Here is a 13,166-nt window from a genome sequence, read left to right as displayed (position 1 = left end):
TATGACTAGGTTCTATTACTGACATACACAAACCTGTGAAATTGTACTCTGATGTATATGTCACTTAGGTGTATATCCTCCAAAGTTTATTTTGACTTAGTACTCTTAGATCATAGTTGAGAGGCCCCCTCCCCCATTCCATTTTGGCATTTATTTGGGTTACCTTCCCCATTGGTGAGGGGTCCTGGGTCCAAGGAGATCTGCTCACCTGGAGCCTATGTGTATCCTTCTAAACCATGCTACAAGGTCCACAGCACCTGAGTTTCCAGCCCATGTGTTTTTGAACTTCTCCCCAAATACTGTGTGTGCCTTTTCCCACACTATGGACTATTGCTGGTGAGTGTAGCCTTAGATGTGGGAGATGTGGATAAAACATGAGACGGCTGGCTAGAAAGTCCTAATGTATCAGCATGGGCATCTTTGAGTGTGTCAGAAAGATAGCAGTGGGAAGGTAATACCTATTAAAGTTGGCCTGAGACCTGGGCCTGGGGAAGCTCTCTCTGCTGTGTCATGTTCTGATGAGGAACTAAACTTTCAAGTCTTAATGAAGACTTATTTGTCAGGGTGGAAGTTAGAGCATATTTTATGTAATTATTTGGTTGCATGTCTTACAACTTTTAAATATTTAAATTTATAATATGTGAGCCTCCATTTGTATTCTTGACTTAGCCTTGTAAATGTTAGGGGGAGGTCTCTTAGAACTGTAAGAATTGAGCTTGAAATGTGTTTGGAGATATGTCATTAGGAAGCTGTGTGTCCTTCCACCAATCTGGAACTCTTTACTATGTCTGTTCACCATACCTTGATGAGGTGGTGTATGTGAAATGTTCGTGCTGCTGCCAGAGAGTGATCTGGGGGACCCAGAGAAGCCTGGTGTGTTGCGGGGGGGTGGGGGTAGATTACATTATTCAAAATATTTGCTGTTTATCTTTGGGAAAAGATTATACTATTTCACCCCGTTGAAATTAGACTTGGAAGTTCATGTGACTTCTGTCAATGAGATGTAAATTAAAGGGACATAAGCACTTTCTAGCAGAAACTTTAAGATCCATTATGTGGCTCCATCATCTCTCTTTTTCTTCTACTATGAGCTTGGCCAATCCTTGACAGGAGCCTCTCCTTCAGACTCTAACCTTGAATACAAATCAATGTTGAGGGGAAGGGGACGAGATGGCTGAGTAGAGGCAGCCAGGAAGTGCTGCTCTCATTGAGGGAGACAAAAATATTGAGTAAACCAACACAATTTGAGCAGATATTCAGAGAGAAAACGGAGAGTAGATGGAGAGGCAATGCAGACTCTGGGGCTGAAGAAGGAGGAAGCTGGAAACCCTGTATGGAGTACTCAAATGCTAAGACTAGTTCCCAACCCCAAATGGCTCCTGGGGAAGGGGTGAGTGAAGGGGTTGAGTCACAGCTCACTCTTACCATGTATTTCTGGGATCCTCACTATAGGAGACTCCACATTCCCTATGGACATTTGAGCTGGTAGGGGGCTCTACCCAGAGAGTAGGTAGAGACAGAGTTTCAGCCAGTGTGGACCATGCCCAGGGACTTTTGTGTGTAGACAGCTCTGGTGGGATGCACACATAGGCACTCACCCTCCATGGCTTCCCATTTCCCTCTGAGAAGCTCTAACTCCCAGCTGACTGCTGGGCTAGGAGACAGTGGGGCTGGCTGCCCTGCGGGACGGGGTATATTTTTCTGTAGGCCCTCCTGCTTGCCAGCTCTTCAGGGTCCCTGCCTGGCTGTCCTGCAGGAGTGGTGCACAGTGCAGCCTCCACTGCCCAGCCTGCGTGCTTTGCTCCACCTGCGTAGTTTCCCAGAAACCTGGGAGCACTTAGGATACCCCAGTGCAGCTGGAGCTCTACCCCAAGCTGCGGGCTGATCCCTGTGCTCCAGGGCTATGGCACAAAGCTTAGGAATGCCAAGCCAAGATCTGTGCTCAGCACTTAAGCAGGGTAGAGTCCCACACTCTCAGGGCACTGAGAGGGGTGACACACAGGGGTTCATGGGCTGGTATGGAAGTGGAACGTGCTTCTCTCTGAAGGGCTGGTCTGGAAAGAATGTGGCTTGTTTCCCTGCCGTGGCCTCTATCCAAGGAAGCCCCACATCCTGGAACACCTAACAGAGAAATGTGGGCATGCCTGCCGGGTGCAGTGGCTCACACCTGTAATCCCAGCACTTTGGGAGGCCGAGGCGGGCGGATCATGAGGTCAGGAGGTCGAGATCAGCCTGGCCAACATGGTGAAACCCCATCTCTTCTAAAAAAATACAACAATTAGCCAGATGTGGTGGTGGGCACCAGTAATCCCAAGCTACTTGAGAGGCTGAGACAGGAGAATTGCTTGAACCTCGGAGTTGGAGGTTGCAGTGAGCCAAGATCACGCCACTGTACTCCAACCTGGGTGACAGAGCGAGACTTCTTCTTGGGAAAAAAAAGAAAAAAGAAATGTGAGCACACCAGCAGTGATTGGAGGGAGCTCACCTGAAGCCCAGGAATGAACTTGGTGAGGGGGTCATCTCTTTCCCTTACACCGCAGAACACGCCTGTGAATGTGAGGAAGTACAAAAGAGCTGCATGGCTAAGAACCTATCTACTAGCCATTACTCTTAAGCATCATCTACTGGATTGAATCCCAAACTACAATACCAAAAAATATTCTGATTCTGCTAATATACACCCCTGTGGAACCACAGACAAGCACTAGCCACAAATCCAGATTATGTACAGACCCTTAACCCTCTGAAAACATCCAGAAATGAAGCCAACTGACTATTGTCAACTTTTGCTACACTAAAGGAACACCAACCCTTTCAGATGAGAAAGGATTAATGCAAGATCCCTGGCAATAAAGCCAGAATGTCCCCTTACCTCCAAACAAACCCACTAGCTCCCCAGCAATGGTTCTTAACCATAGTGAAATGACATGCTGAATCACAAATTTTAAAAAGTTGGCATCATACCAAGTACACTCTTGGACCAGAGTATATTAAAAATAGAAATCAGTATCAAGAAAATCTCTTAAAATTACAAGTGAAAATTAAATAACTTGCTCCTGAATAACTCTTGGTGTGCAATGAAATTAAGACAGAAATAAAAAAATTTGAAATTAATGAAAACAGGGACACAACTTACCGAAGTTTTGGGATGCAGCCCAAAGCAGTATTAAGAGGAAGGTTTATAGTTTATAGCTCCAAATACCTTCATCAAGAAGTTAGAAAAATCTTGGGAAGTAGAAAAAAAGAAAAAAAAGAACAACCTCAAAGCTAGAAGAATAGAAGTAACTAAAATTACAGAAGAATGAAATTAAATTAAGATGCAAAAATTCATACAAAAGATCAACTAAAAGTTGGCATTTTGGGGGGAATAAATATGATTCAGAGACTGCTAGTTAGATTAATAAAGAAAAAATGAGGATCCATATAAGTACAATCAGAAATGGCAAAGATGACATTGTAACCAATCTCACAGAAATACCAAAAAATCCACAGAGACTATTATGAATAACTCTATGTACACAAATTAGAAAATGTAGGGGAAATGGATAAATTCTAGGAAAATCACAATCTCCCATGAATGAACCAGGAAGAAAGTAAAAACTTGAACAGATGAAAAACAAGTCCTGCAATGGAATCAGTAATAAAATATTTACTGTCAAAAAAGGCCTGGAACAGATAGATTCACAATCAAATTTTACCAGACACACAAAGAAGAACAGGTACCAGTCCTAATGAAACTATTCTAAAAGAATTGAGGAGGATGGGCTCCTCTCTAGCTTATTCTGTGAAGCTAGCACCAGCCTGATACCAAACTCTGGCAGAGACACAGTGGAAAAAGAAAACTTCAGGCCCATATTCCCGGCCAACATAGATGTAAAAATCTTCAACAAAATACTAGCAAACTGAATCCACAGCATGTTAAAAAGTTAATATAGGCTGGATGCAGTGACTCACACCTACAATCCTAGCGCTTTGGGAGGTGAATGCTAGGAGGATCACCTGAGCCCAGCTTTTCGAGACTGACTTGGGCAATATAGTGAGACCTTGTCTCTACCAAAATTTAAAAAATTAGCTGATCATGGTGGGGTGTGCCTGTAGTCCCAGTTACTCAGGAGGCTTAGGTAAGACGACCATTTGAGCCCAGGAGGTTGAGGCTGTAGAGAGCTGTGTTCACGCCACCGCACTCCAGCCTGGGTGACAGATAGAGACCCTGTCACCAACAAAAAAAAAAAAAAAAAAAAAAAAAAAAAAAAAAAAAAAAAAAAAAAAAAAAAAAAAAAAAAAAGAAATAAAGAAAAAACAAACAAACAAACTGAAAAAAAAAACAAGTGAATACACCACAATCCTGGGGTGCAAGGCTGATTCAATATACGCACATCAAACTGATTTACCACATAAGCAATGGTGAATGGCAAAAAACCCATATGATTATCTCAATAGATGGAGAAAAAGTTTTCAACAAAATCCAACATCCTTTCATGATAAATAACTTTAACAGACTAGGCCTCAAAGGAACAGATCTCAAAATAATAAAAACCATCTACGGCAAACCCAAAACCAACATAATACTGAATGGTCAAAAGCTGGAACCATCCCCATTGAGAACTGGAATAAAACCAGGAGGCCCACATTCATCAATCCTGTTCAATATAGTATTGGAAGTCCTAGCCAGGCAATCAGGCAACAGAAAGATATAAAATATATCCAAATAGGAAAAGAAGAAGTGAAATTATCTCTCTTTCTTGATTATATGATTCTATATCTAAAAAATCCTAAAGACTCTGGCAAGATGTTTCTAGAAATGATAAATAACTTTAGCAAAGTTTCCGGGTATAAAATAAATGTGTTAATGCAAAAGATGGTAGCATCTCTATACATCAATAACATTCAAGCAGAGACTCAAATCAAGAGCACAATTCCATTTACAATAGCCACAAAAATGAAATAGCTAAGAATACAGATAATCAAGGAGGTGAAAGATCTCTACAAGAACAAATATAAAACTCTGCTGAAAGAAATGAGATATTACACAAGTAAGTGGAAAAACATTTCATTCTCATGAACTGGAAGAATCAATATCATTAAAATGGTTCTTTCAAACTACCAACATCATTTTCCACAGATTTAGAAAAAAACTATTGTAAAATTCATGTTTAACCAAAAAAGAGTCTGAATAGCCAAAGGAATTTTAAACAAAAAGTACAAAGCGGGAGGCATCATACTACTGACTTCAAACTACACTACAGGGCTACGTTAACCAAAACAGCATGGTACTCATACATAAACAGACACATAGACCAATGAAACAAAGTGGAGAGCTCAGAAATAAAGCTGCACACCTACAACCATTTGATCTTCAACAAAGTTGACAAAAACAAGCAACAGGAAGAGGACTTTCTATTCAATAAATGGTACCTGGATAGCAGCCTGGCCATATGCAGAAAATTGAAACTGTACCCCTTCCTTCCACCACATAGAAAAAACAACTAAAGAAGGATTAAACACTTAAACGTAAAACTAAAACTATAAAAATCATTGAAGAAAACCTAGGCAATACCATTCTGTACATAGGACCTGGCAAATATTTTATGATGAAGACACCAAAAACAATTGCAACAAGACAAAAGTTGACAAATTGGACCTAATTAGACTAAGGAGCTTCTGCACAGAGAACCATCAACAGAGTAAACAGACATCCTACATAATGAGAGAAGATATTTGCAAAGTATGCAACTGACAAAGGTGTAATATACAAAATTCATAAGGAACTTAAATTAACAAGCAAAAACAAAACAACTCCATTTAAAAATGGGCAAAGTTTATGAATAGACATTTTTCAAAAAAAGACATACATGCCACCAACAAGCATATAAGAAAATGCTTAACATCACTAATCATTAGAGAAATGCAAATCAGAACCACAATAAGATATCATCTCACATCAGTCAGAATGGCTATTAAAAAGTCAAAAACAACAGATGCTGGAGGATCTGTGGAGAAAAGGGAACACATACACTGCTAGTGGGAATGTAATTAGTTCAACTGCTATAGAAAGCAGTTTGGAGATTTCTCAAAGAACTTAAAATAGAACTACCATTCACCCCAGCAATTACATTACTGAGTATATACCCAAAAGAAAACAGATTATCCTAGTGAAAAGACACATGCACTTACTCGTATGTTCATTTCAGCACTATTCACAACAGCAAAGACATGGAATCAACCCAGGTGCTCATCAGTGGTTGACTGGATAAAGCAAACAGTACAGACACACCATGGAATACTAGGCAGCCATAAAACGAATTAAATCTTGTCCTGTGCAGCAACATGGATGCAACTGGACACCATAATGGTAAATGAAATAATGCAGGAACAGAAAAATAAATACTGCGTGTTCTTACTTATAAGTGAGAGCTAAACATTGAGTACACATGAAGATAAAGATGGGAACAAGAGATACAGCAGATTACTAGATGGAGAAGGAAGGAAAAAAGTTGTGGGTGGAAAAACGACCTATTGGGTACTATGCTCACTCGCTGGCTGACAGAATCTGTACCCCATACCTCAGTTTCATGCAATATAGCCATGTAACAAACCTGTACATACCCCCTGTATCTAAAATAAAATTGAAATTAATTTTTAAAAGGCTTTAAAAAGGTTGATGTTGAATAGAACTGCTTCTGAACTTCAATGAATATGCAGTGAGAACAAGAAGTAAGTATTTGTTGTTATAAACAAGTATGAGTTGAGTGTTCTTAGTGTATCATAACTTAGCTGGTTAATAGAGATGTGTGCAACAAAAGCACACTGTGAACTTCTTGGTCACAGGCCACAAAGATCATGGATGTCAGCAGCAATTGCCAGAGCATGATGATGCATGCCAGGATTAGCATGTTGACAACCGTGGAGAGCAGCAAGGTTAGAGGATATGGGTATGGGGGCCAGACTCCTCTCTCCTGATGCTAGGACTATAATTAAGCACTAGAGATGAGGGTATGCAAAAGGAACAGGAGTGAAAACCTTAATTAACTCAGTCAAAATCCTGAACTGAACTCAGTAAAACCAGAAATGACAATTGAATTGATGAGCCATTTGACTATAGCTGAAATAGAGACTTCAGAGTTATGTTAATTTTAATTTTTAGGGCCAGGTGCAGGGGCTTATGCCTGTAATCACAGCTACTTGGGAGGTCACCGTGGGAGGATCACTTGAGACCAGGAGTTGGAGACCAGCCTGGGCAAAACAGCAAGATCCTGTCTGTATTTCTTTTTAATTAATACTTACAGGCAAGGAAATATTACATTTTTGTAAATCCAAGCTTGGGACTGAGAATCTGTACCTATTACAATAATATTTTATTGCTAATGTGTCTAAACACTTAGTACTAACAACAATCTAATCTAAGAGTTTCTCTTACCATGCCAGTTTTACGGAAGAGGAAACTGAGGTGCATTGTGAGTGTTACATTACACTAAGTCTCAGAGCCCATTCCCACAGACACATCACCATGCCTTATATCTAGACTTGATTTCTATTTTCCTGATTCGCCAAACTCTGAGATAGCCTGTTCACAGCCTGGAAGCTGACATACAATGTCCTTACCATCCAGTTGACTGAATTTTTCACATGGGAATGAAGGAAGATGTGAAGGAAGAACTCAATAATCACTCCTTACATTTGATCATTGCCTTAATCTTGTCTTATTTCATAATAATGCACATTTATGAGGTAGGCAAGGTAGAAATTATTACTCTACTACTCAATTTTATAAATTAAAAAGGAGCTGAAACAACCTACTCAGAATCATGCTACTTGTGCTAGTGGGGTAAGCACAGGGACTGAAAACATGTTCCTGAGATTCATGCAATCTCCTGAGCTTCTAACAATTTGAGGAAAGGGTAGTATTTTCCCTATTTTAAGACTGTTGACAAAGATACTGCAACATTCACCAAACTAACAGAGATATTGGAATTTCTGTTTTAAATCATAGCTAAAACTTCACTAAGAAAATAAGTGGGGTGCTCTGTAATAAATTCACCGACAGAGGGAGTTTTTTTTCGAATACTGAATCTAGGCTTGGCAGTAAGCAGGTAGATGCCCAACAGGAGACCCTTGTGGAGGTGACTCCTGAATCTAACTGCTTGCACTTATCTCTCCCCATAGCATCAGCGTCTGCATTTCTAAAAGTTTACATTGCAATTCTTCTTGGATACTTGTCAGCCCTTAAAATCAACTGGGCCAATCTTGTTCCTACAACCTGTTTCTGCACCTGACTTCCTAGGTTCTGTAATAGTAGCAGAATTCTCTCAGTTACATACTATTAAGTGCCTCATGTTTATCTTTAAGTCTTCATTCTATCTTGCCTTACAACATTTAGGTACATGTCTATAGATTCCACCTATTTTATTTATAAAAATCTATTCCTTTCTTTTCAGTCCTACCGACATAAGGCTAGTTTAAGCCTTCATTATTTATCTTCTGGATCATTAAAATAATCTCTTGGCAGTTCTCCTCCATGACCATACTGCCTCAATCTAGAAGAGCATAGTTACTATTACAAGACTAATTTTGTTTCTAAACCCAACTCTAATTCTAGCATTTCCCTTTTCAAACCTAATTTGGTGTCTGTATTCTATGGAATTAAATACCAATTTTGTTTCCAAGTTTAAATTCAATAATAAAGCAATATTTCTTTCACATAACTTTAAACTCTTTCTCTTTTTTTTTTTTTTTGTTTTTTGTTTCATTGCTCTGTTTATGTACTATCATCTCTAGGAAAATATAACTACTTATATGGTAAGATGCCATACTTTCCCACTTCTATTTCTTTTGTTCTTGCTATATTTTTCCATAATGGGAAATCCTTTTCAAACGTCTACCCTAAATGCCTTTACCTTCATGAAGGCAACCCTGCTTCTCTCGGGGAGATTAACTATTATCTTCATGAAATCATGAAAGATTTGTATTTTCATATATCATCATTGATACAACCAAAATTTATATTATCTTACATAATCATGATTGATGTATAAGTAGAAGTTCAATTTTAGATTAAGCATATGAAATTTAGCTATAAATACAGACAGGATACATTCTAACTTTGTTCTACTACCTAGGCCTACAGTCTTTAGAATAGTGTTAAGTCCTAGAGGGGAAAGTTTGATTTTATCCAGCATTTTATTCTGTGTAATCTAATATACCTAGATTGTATGTGAGAGATACTTGAAAACTATTTATTGAGATGAATTGAAGTACATTAACCAACAACTGTAGTATACTTTCTCATTATCATGGAGGTACTTGAAACTACTATGTTACTCATTGCCAATGAAAACATAAGGTCAGAGACTTGGAGGAATAAAACATTCTTCAATAATTGCATTATTTCATTAGTTTAATGATATATATTCTGCATTAATAATGAAAAGATAATATTGATTTTGGATATCATCATATAAGGAGGACCATTAAACATTATAAAAATCTTTTGTTCTTGTTGTTTTCCTATGACTCTCATGAAAATTTGAAACTGTGTTTTATTATCCTCAAATCATTTACACAGGCCTACATAAATTTTGATACTGGATTCTTGCCTAGCATAGCACCAAGATCAAGGGCTTATTTTCTATTAAATTAGGATTCAGATCTTTGTATCACAAATTTATAAATGTTGGTAGTATTAGCCACAAAATAATCTTTCATCTGGTCTTTACATTTCAACACTGGGGAAAACGTAAACTGGGTAAAATGAAAACTTAATTAGGACATTAAAAAATAGACTTATGAGGGATATTCAAAATATATTTGGACTGGATATGTTTATAGGGTGAACTCTAATTGTCCACAAAACTAACTGTTTAAGGAAACATCATATTCCCCATGTTACACCTTTCAAAGGCTATAATATTTAATAAATATGCTGCCAAATTGATCAATGTTTAGAATGTACTTTTACTACAGCTGCAGAAAATATAAGAATATTATAGTATTGGGCCAAACAGGTCATAAGAGTTGCTGAGAAGAAAGGTATAACCAATTGAGAATAAGAGATAGGAGGGTTATATAACATTGAGCCCCCACAGGAAGAAAGATTCGATGATTGCCTCCTAAGGACCAGGCAAGTTAGTAACAATTCAAACAAGGTCTTTGAGCTGAAGTTCAACCTAGTGAATGGTGCCCTGGATATGACAGTACAGAGTACAGTACTGTTGAGCCATTGTGATGAATGTACTGTATGAAACATTGTTAGCTTGGTTAGCATTCTTTAAAGTCCATGGAAAATTCTAGATTAAAAAATATGCCATGAGGACCAAATGTATTAGTCCATTCTCACACTGCTAATAAGGATATACCCGAGCCTGGGAAATTTATAAAAGGAAGAGGTTTAATTGACTCACAGTTCAGCATGGCTGGGAAGGCCTCAGAAAACTTACAATCATGGAGGAAGGGGAAACAAACACGTTCTTCCTCACATGGTGGAAGCAAGAAGAAGTACCAAGCAAAAGAGGGAAAATCTCCTTATAAAACCATCAGATCTTCTGAGAACTGACTCACTATTATGAGAACAGCAGCATAGGGGAACTGCCTCCACTATTCAATTACCTCCCACTGGGTCTCTCCTAGAACTCATGGGGACTATGGGAACTACAATTCAAAATGAGATTTGGGTGGGGACACAGCCAAACCATATCACTAAGCAACAGGGAAACACTGCCTTAAACACAAGTGTAATTATCAGTGAAAGATTTCAGAATCAGGTTTTAGGTTATTGTAGAAAAAAAATCTTTGGACCATATCCAGCTGGTTTTCTAATTTGTGTTTGACTATACATTGCAAAATATAAGAAAACCACAGTATAGATATGAAATCTGTAGATATGCTTCTCTACTTGCTATTTTCATCATTCAAAATATTTTCTTTCATTAGAAAAGATAATTTTTTTTTCTAGAAATTTGTAATTTGCAAATGCTTGTTTTATAATATAAACAAACGTCTTAGTTAAAAGCCGGGATAGTTAGAATTGATAAAATGTTTTAACTATTTACCTCTTTTTAAAATAAGTGTTTCTTCATGAAAACTATCCTAAAATTGTTTTTTTTGGTGGCCAATAATTACTTGTCAATAGAGAGTGAGAACCTTTGTAGATGCTGATAGATAAGATATGGGAAGTGGAACAGAGGACATACATTTTTCCATTATTTTGTAGCAAAAATAAAGACCAATATATTGTCCAATTAGATATGAGACCTCATTAGAAGAACTAAATTTGATTCTAGGCATTCCAGTTAAACCATAAAACACAAATTTAATACAATACAATTTTGGTTATGGAGCTACACAACCAGTCCAATGGATCCTCTCAGTGAACTTGAATGCAGTTTGTATTGTTTTGTTGTTGCTCAAGAAAACAACAGATTTCAAGAAGATTAATTTATTTAAGTAAAAGATAAGCCATAGTAACTTAAAGATATCTTTTCAGTCAATAATACACATCCTTCAAGGTTCATCTTCTCAGTAAACTCTTCCATAACTACACAAGCCCTCAAAAACTATATAAGATGCAAAAAGTTATTTTAAATTGAAAGGTCAATAGTTGTAAATAATTTGTTACTAATGACAAAAATCAAGAAACCTTAACATGATACACTTTAAGAAGAAAAATCTATGAGAGATCTGAATCTATTTCTGTACTGACAATGCTCCCATTTGGTCATATGATAACTTTATTATTTTTAAAAAAGGCCGGGCCCGGTGGCTCACGCCTGTAATCCCAGAACTCTGGGAGGCCGAGGCAGGTGGATCACCTGAGGTCAGGAGTTCAAGAGCAGCCTGGCCAACATGGTGAAACCCTGACTCTACTAAAATACAAAAATTAGCCAGACATGACCGGGACCTGAATCTCAGCTACTCCTATAATCCCAGCTACTCGGGAGGTTGAGCCGGGAGAATCACTTGAACCCGGGAGATGGTGGTTGCAGTGAGCCAAGATGGCGCCACTGCACTCCAGCCTGGGGGCGGCTGAGCGAGACTCCATGTCAAAAAACAAAAAACAAAAAAAAACTCTTTTCTGGCTGGAACCGTAGAAGGTGTTAGGCGTTGAAGAGAAGAAAAAGAATGTTCCTGCTGTGCCAGAAATCCTTAAGTAAAAGCGAAGGAATTTCGCAGAGCCGAAGATCAAGCACCTGAGAAAAGTTTGTCCAAAAGATGCTTCGAAAGGCAAGGAGGAAGCTTATCTGTGAAAAAGCGAAGCACTATCACAAGAAATATAGGCAGATGTACAGCGAAATTTGAATGGTGAGGATGGCAAGAAAAGTTGGCAACTTCTATATACCTGCAGAACCCAAATCAGTGTTTGTTGTCAGGATCATGGGTATCAACGGTGTGGCCAAAATGTCCGAAAGGTGTTGCAGCTTCTTCGCCTTCGTCAAATCTTCAGTGGAACTTTTGTGAAGCTCAACAAAGCTTCAGTTAACATGCTGAGGATCGTAGAACCATATATTGTATGGGGGTACCCAACTCTGAAGTCAGTAAATGAACGAATCTACAAGTGTGGTTATGACAAAATCAATAGGAAGAGAATTGCTTTGACAGACAACGTTTGGATTGCTCGATCTCTTGGTAAATATGGCATCATATGCATGGAGGATCTGATTCATGAGATCTATACTGTTGGAAAGCACTTCAAAGAAGCAAATAACTTTCTGTGGCCCTTTGAATTATCTTCTCCACGAGGCGGAATGAAGAAAAAGACCACCCATTTTGTAGAAGGTGGAGATGCTGGCAACAGAGAGGACCAGATCAACAGGTTTTTTAGAAGAATGAACTAAGGTGTCTACCATGATTATTTTTCTAAGCTGGTCAGTTAAGAAACAGTACCTGCTCTCAAATTGAAAAAAAAAGAATGTCATGTTTTTTAGTGAATAAACATGAGTTGTACATCACCCACAGTGTTTATTCATTGGAGTGTATGGCCAGGAGAAATTGCACCATGTTTTTCATGGTGATAGAAAGCCAAGAAACGCTGATATGGCAGTTTTGTTTGTGAAGGATATAGTGTCTACTTTTCAATTAGACTATAAATTCTTCCAGGGAAAGATCCATGTCATTGATTTATTTAAATATCAAGTACAGTGTAGGCACATAGTAGTCCCCTAAGAAACAATAGA

General features: G+C 38.2%; 1 pseudogene; it reads left to right on the top strand.

Moving 5' to 3' along the window:
• Window positions 1–8,754: 8,754 nt before the first annotated feature.
• LOC110744128 lies at window positions 8,755–12,899 on the top strand (annotated as a pseudogene).
• Window positions 12,900–13,166: the final 267 nt, after the last annotated feature.

Source organism: Papio anubis, chromosome 1 (assembly GCF_008728515.1).
Source record: "Papio anubis isolate 15944 chromosome 1, Panubis1.0, whole genome shotgun sequence".
Lineage (NCBI taxonomy): Eukaryota > Metazoa > Chordata > Mammalia > Primates > Cercopithecidae > Papio > Papio anubis.
This window is presented reverse-complemented; position numbering and strand designations above follow the sequence as displayed.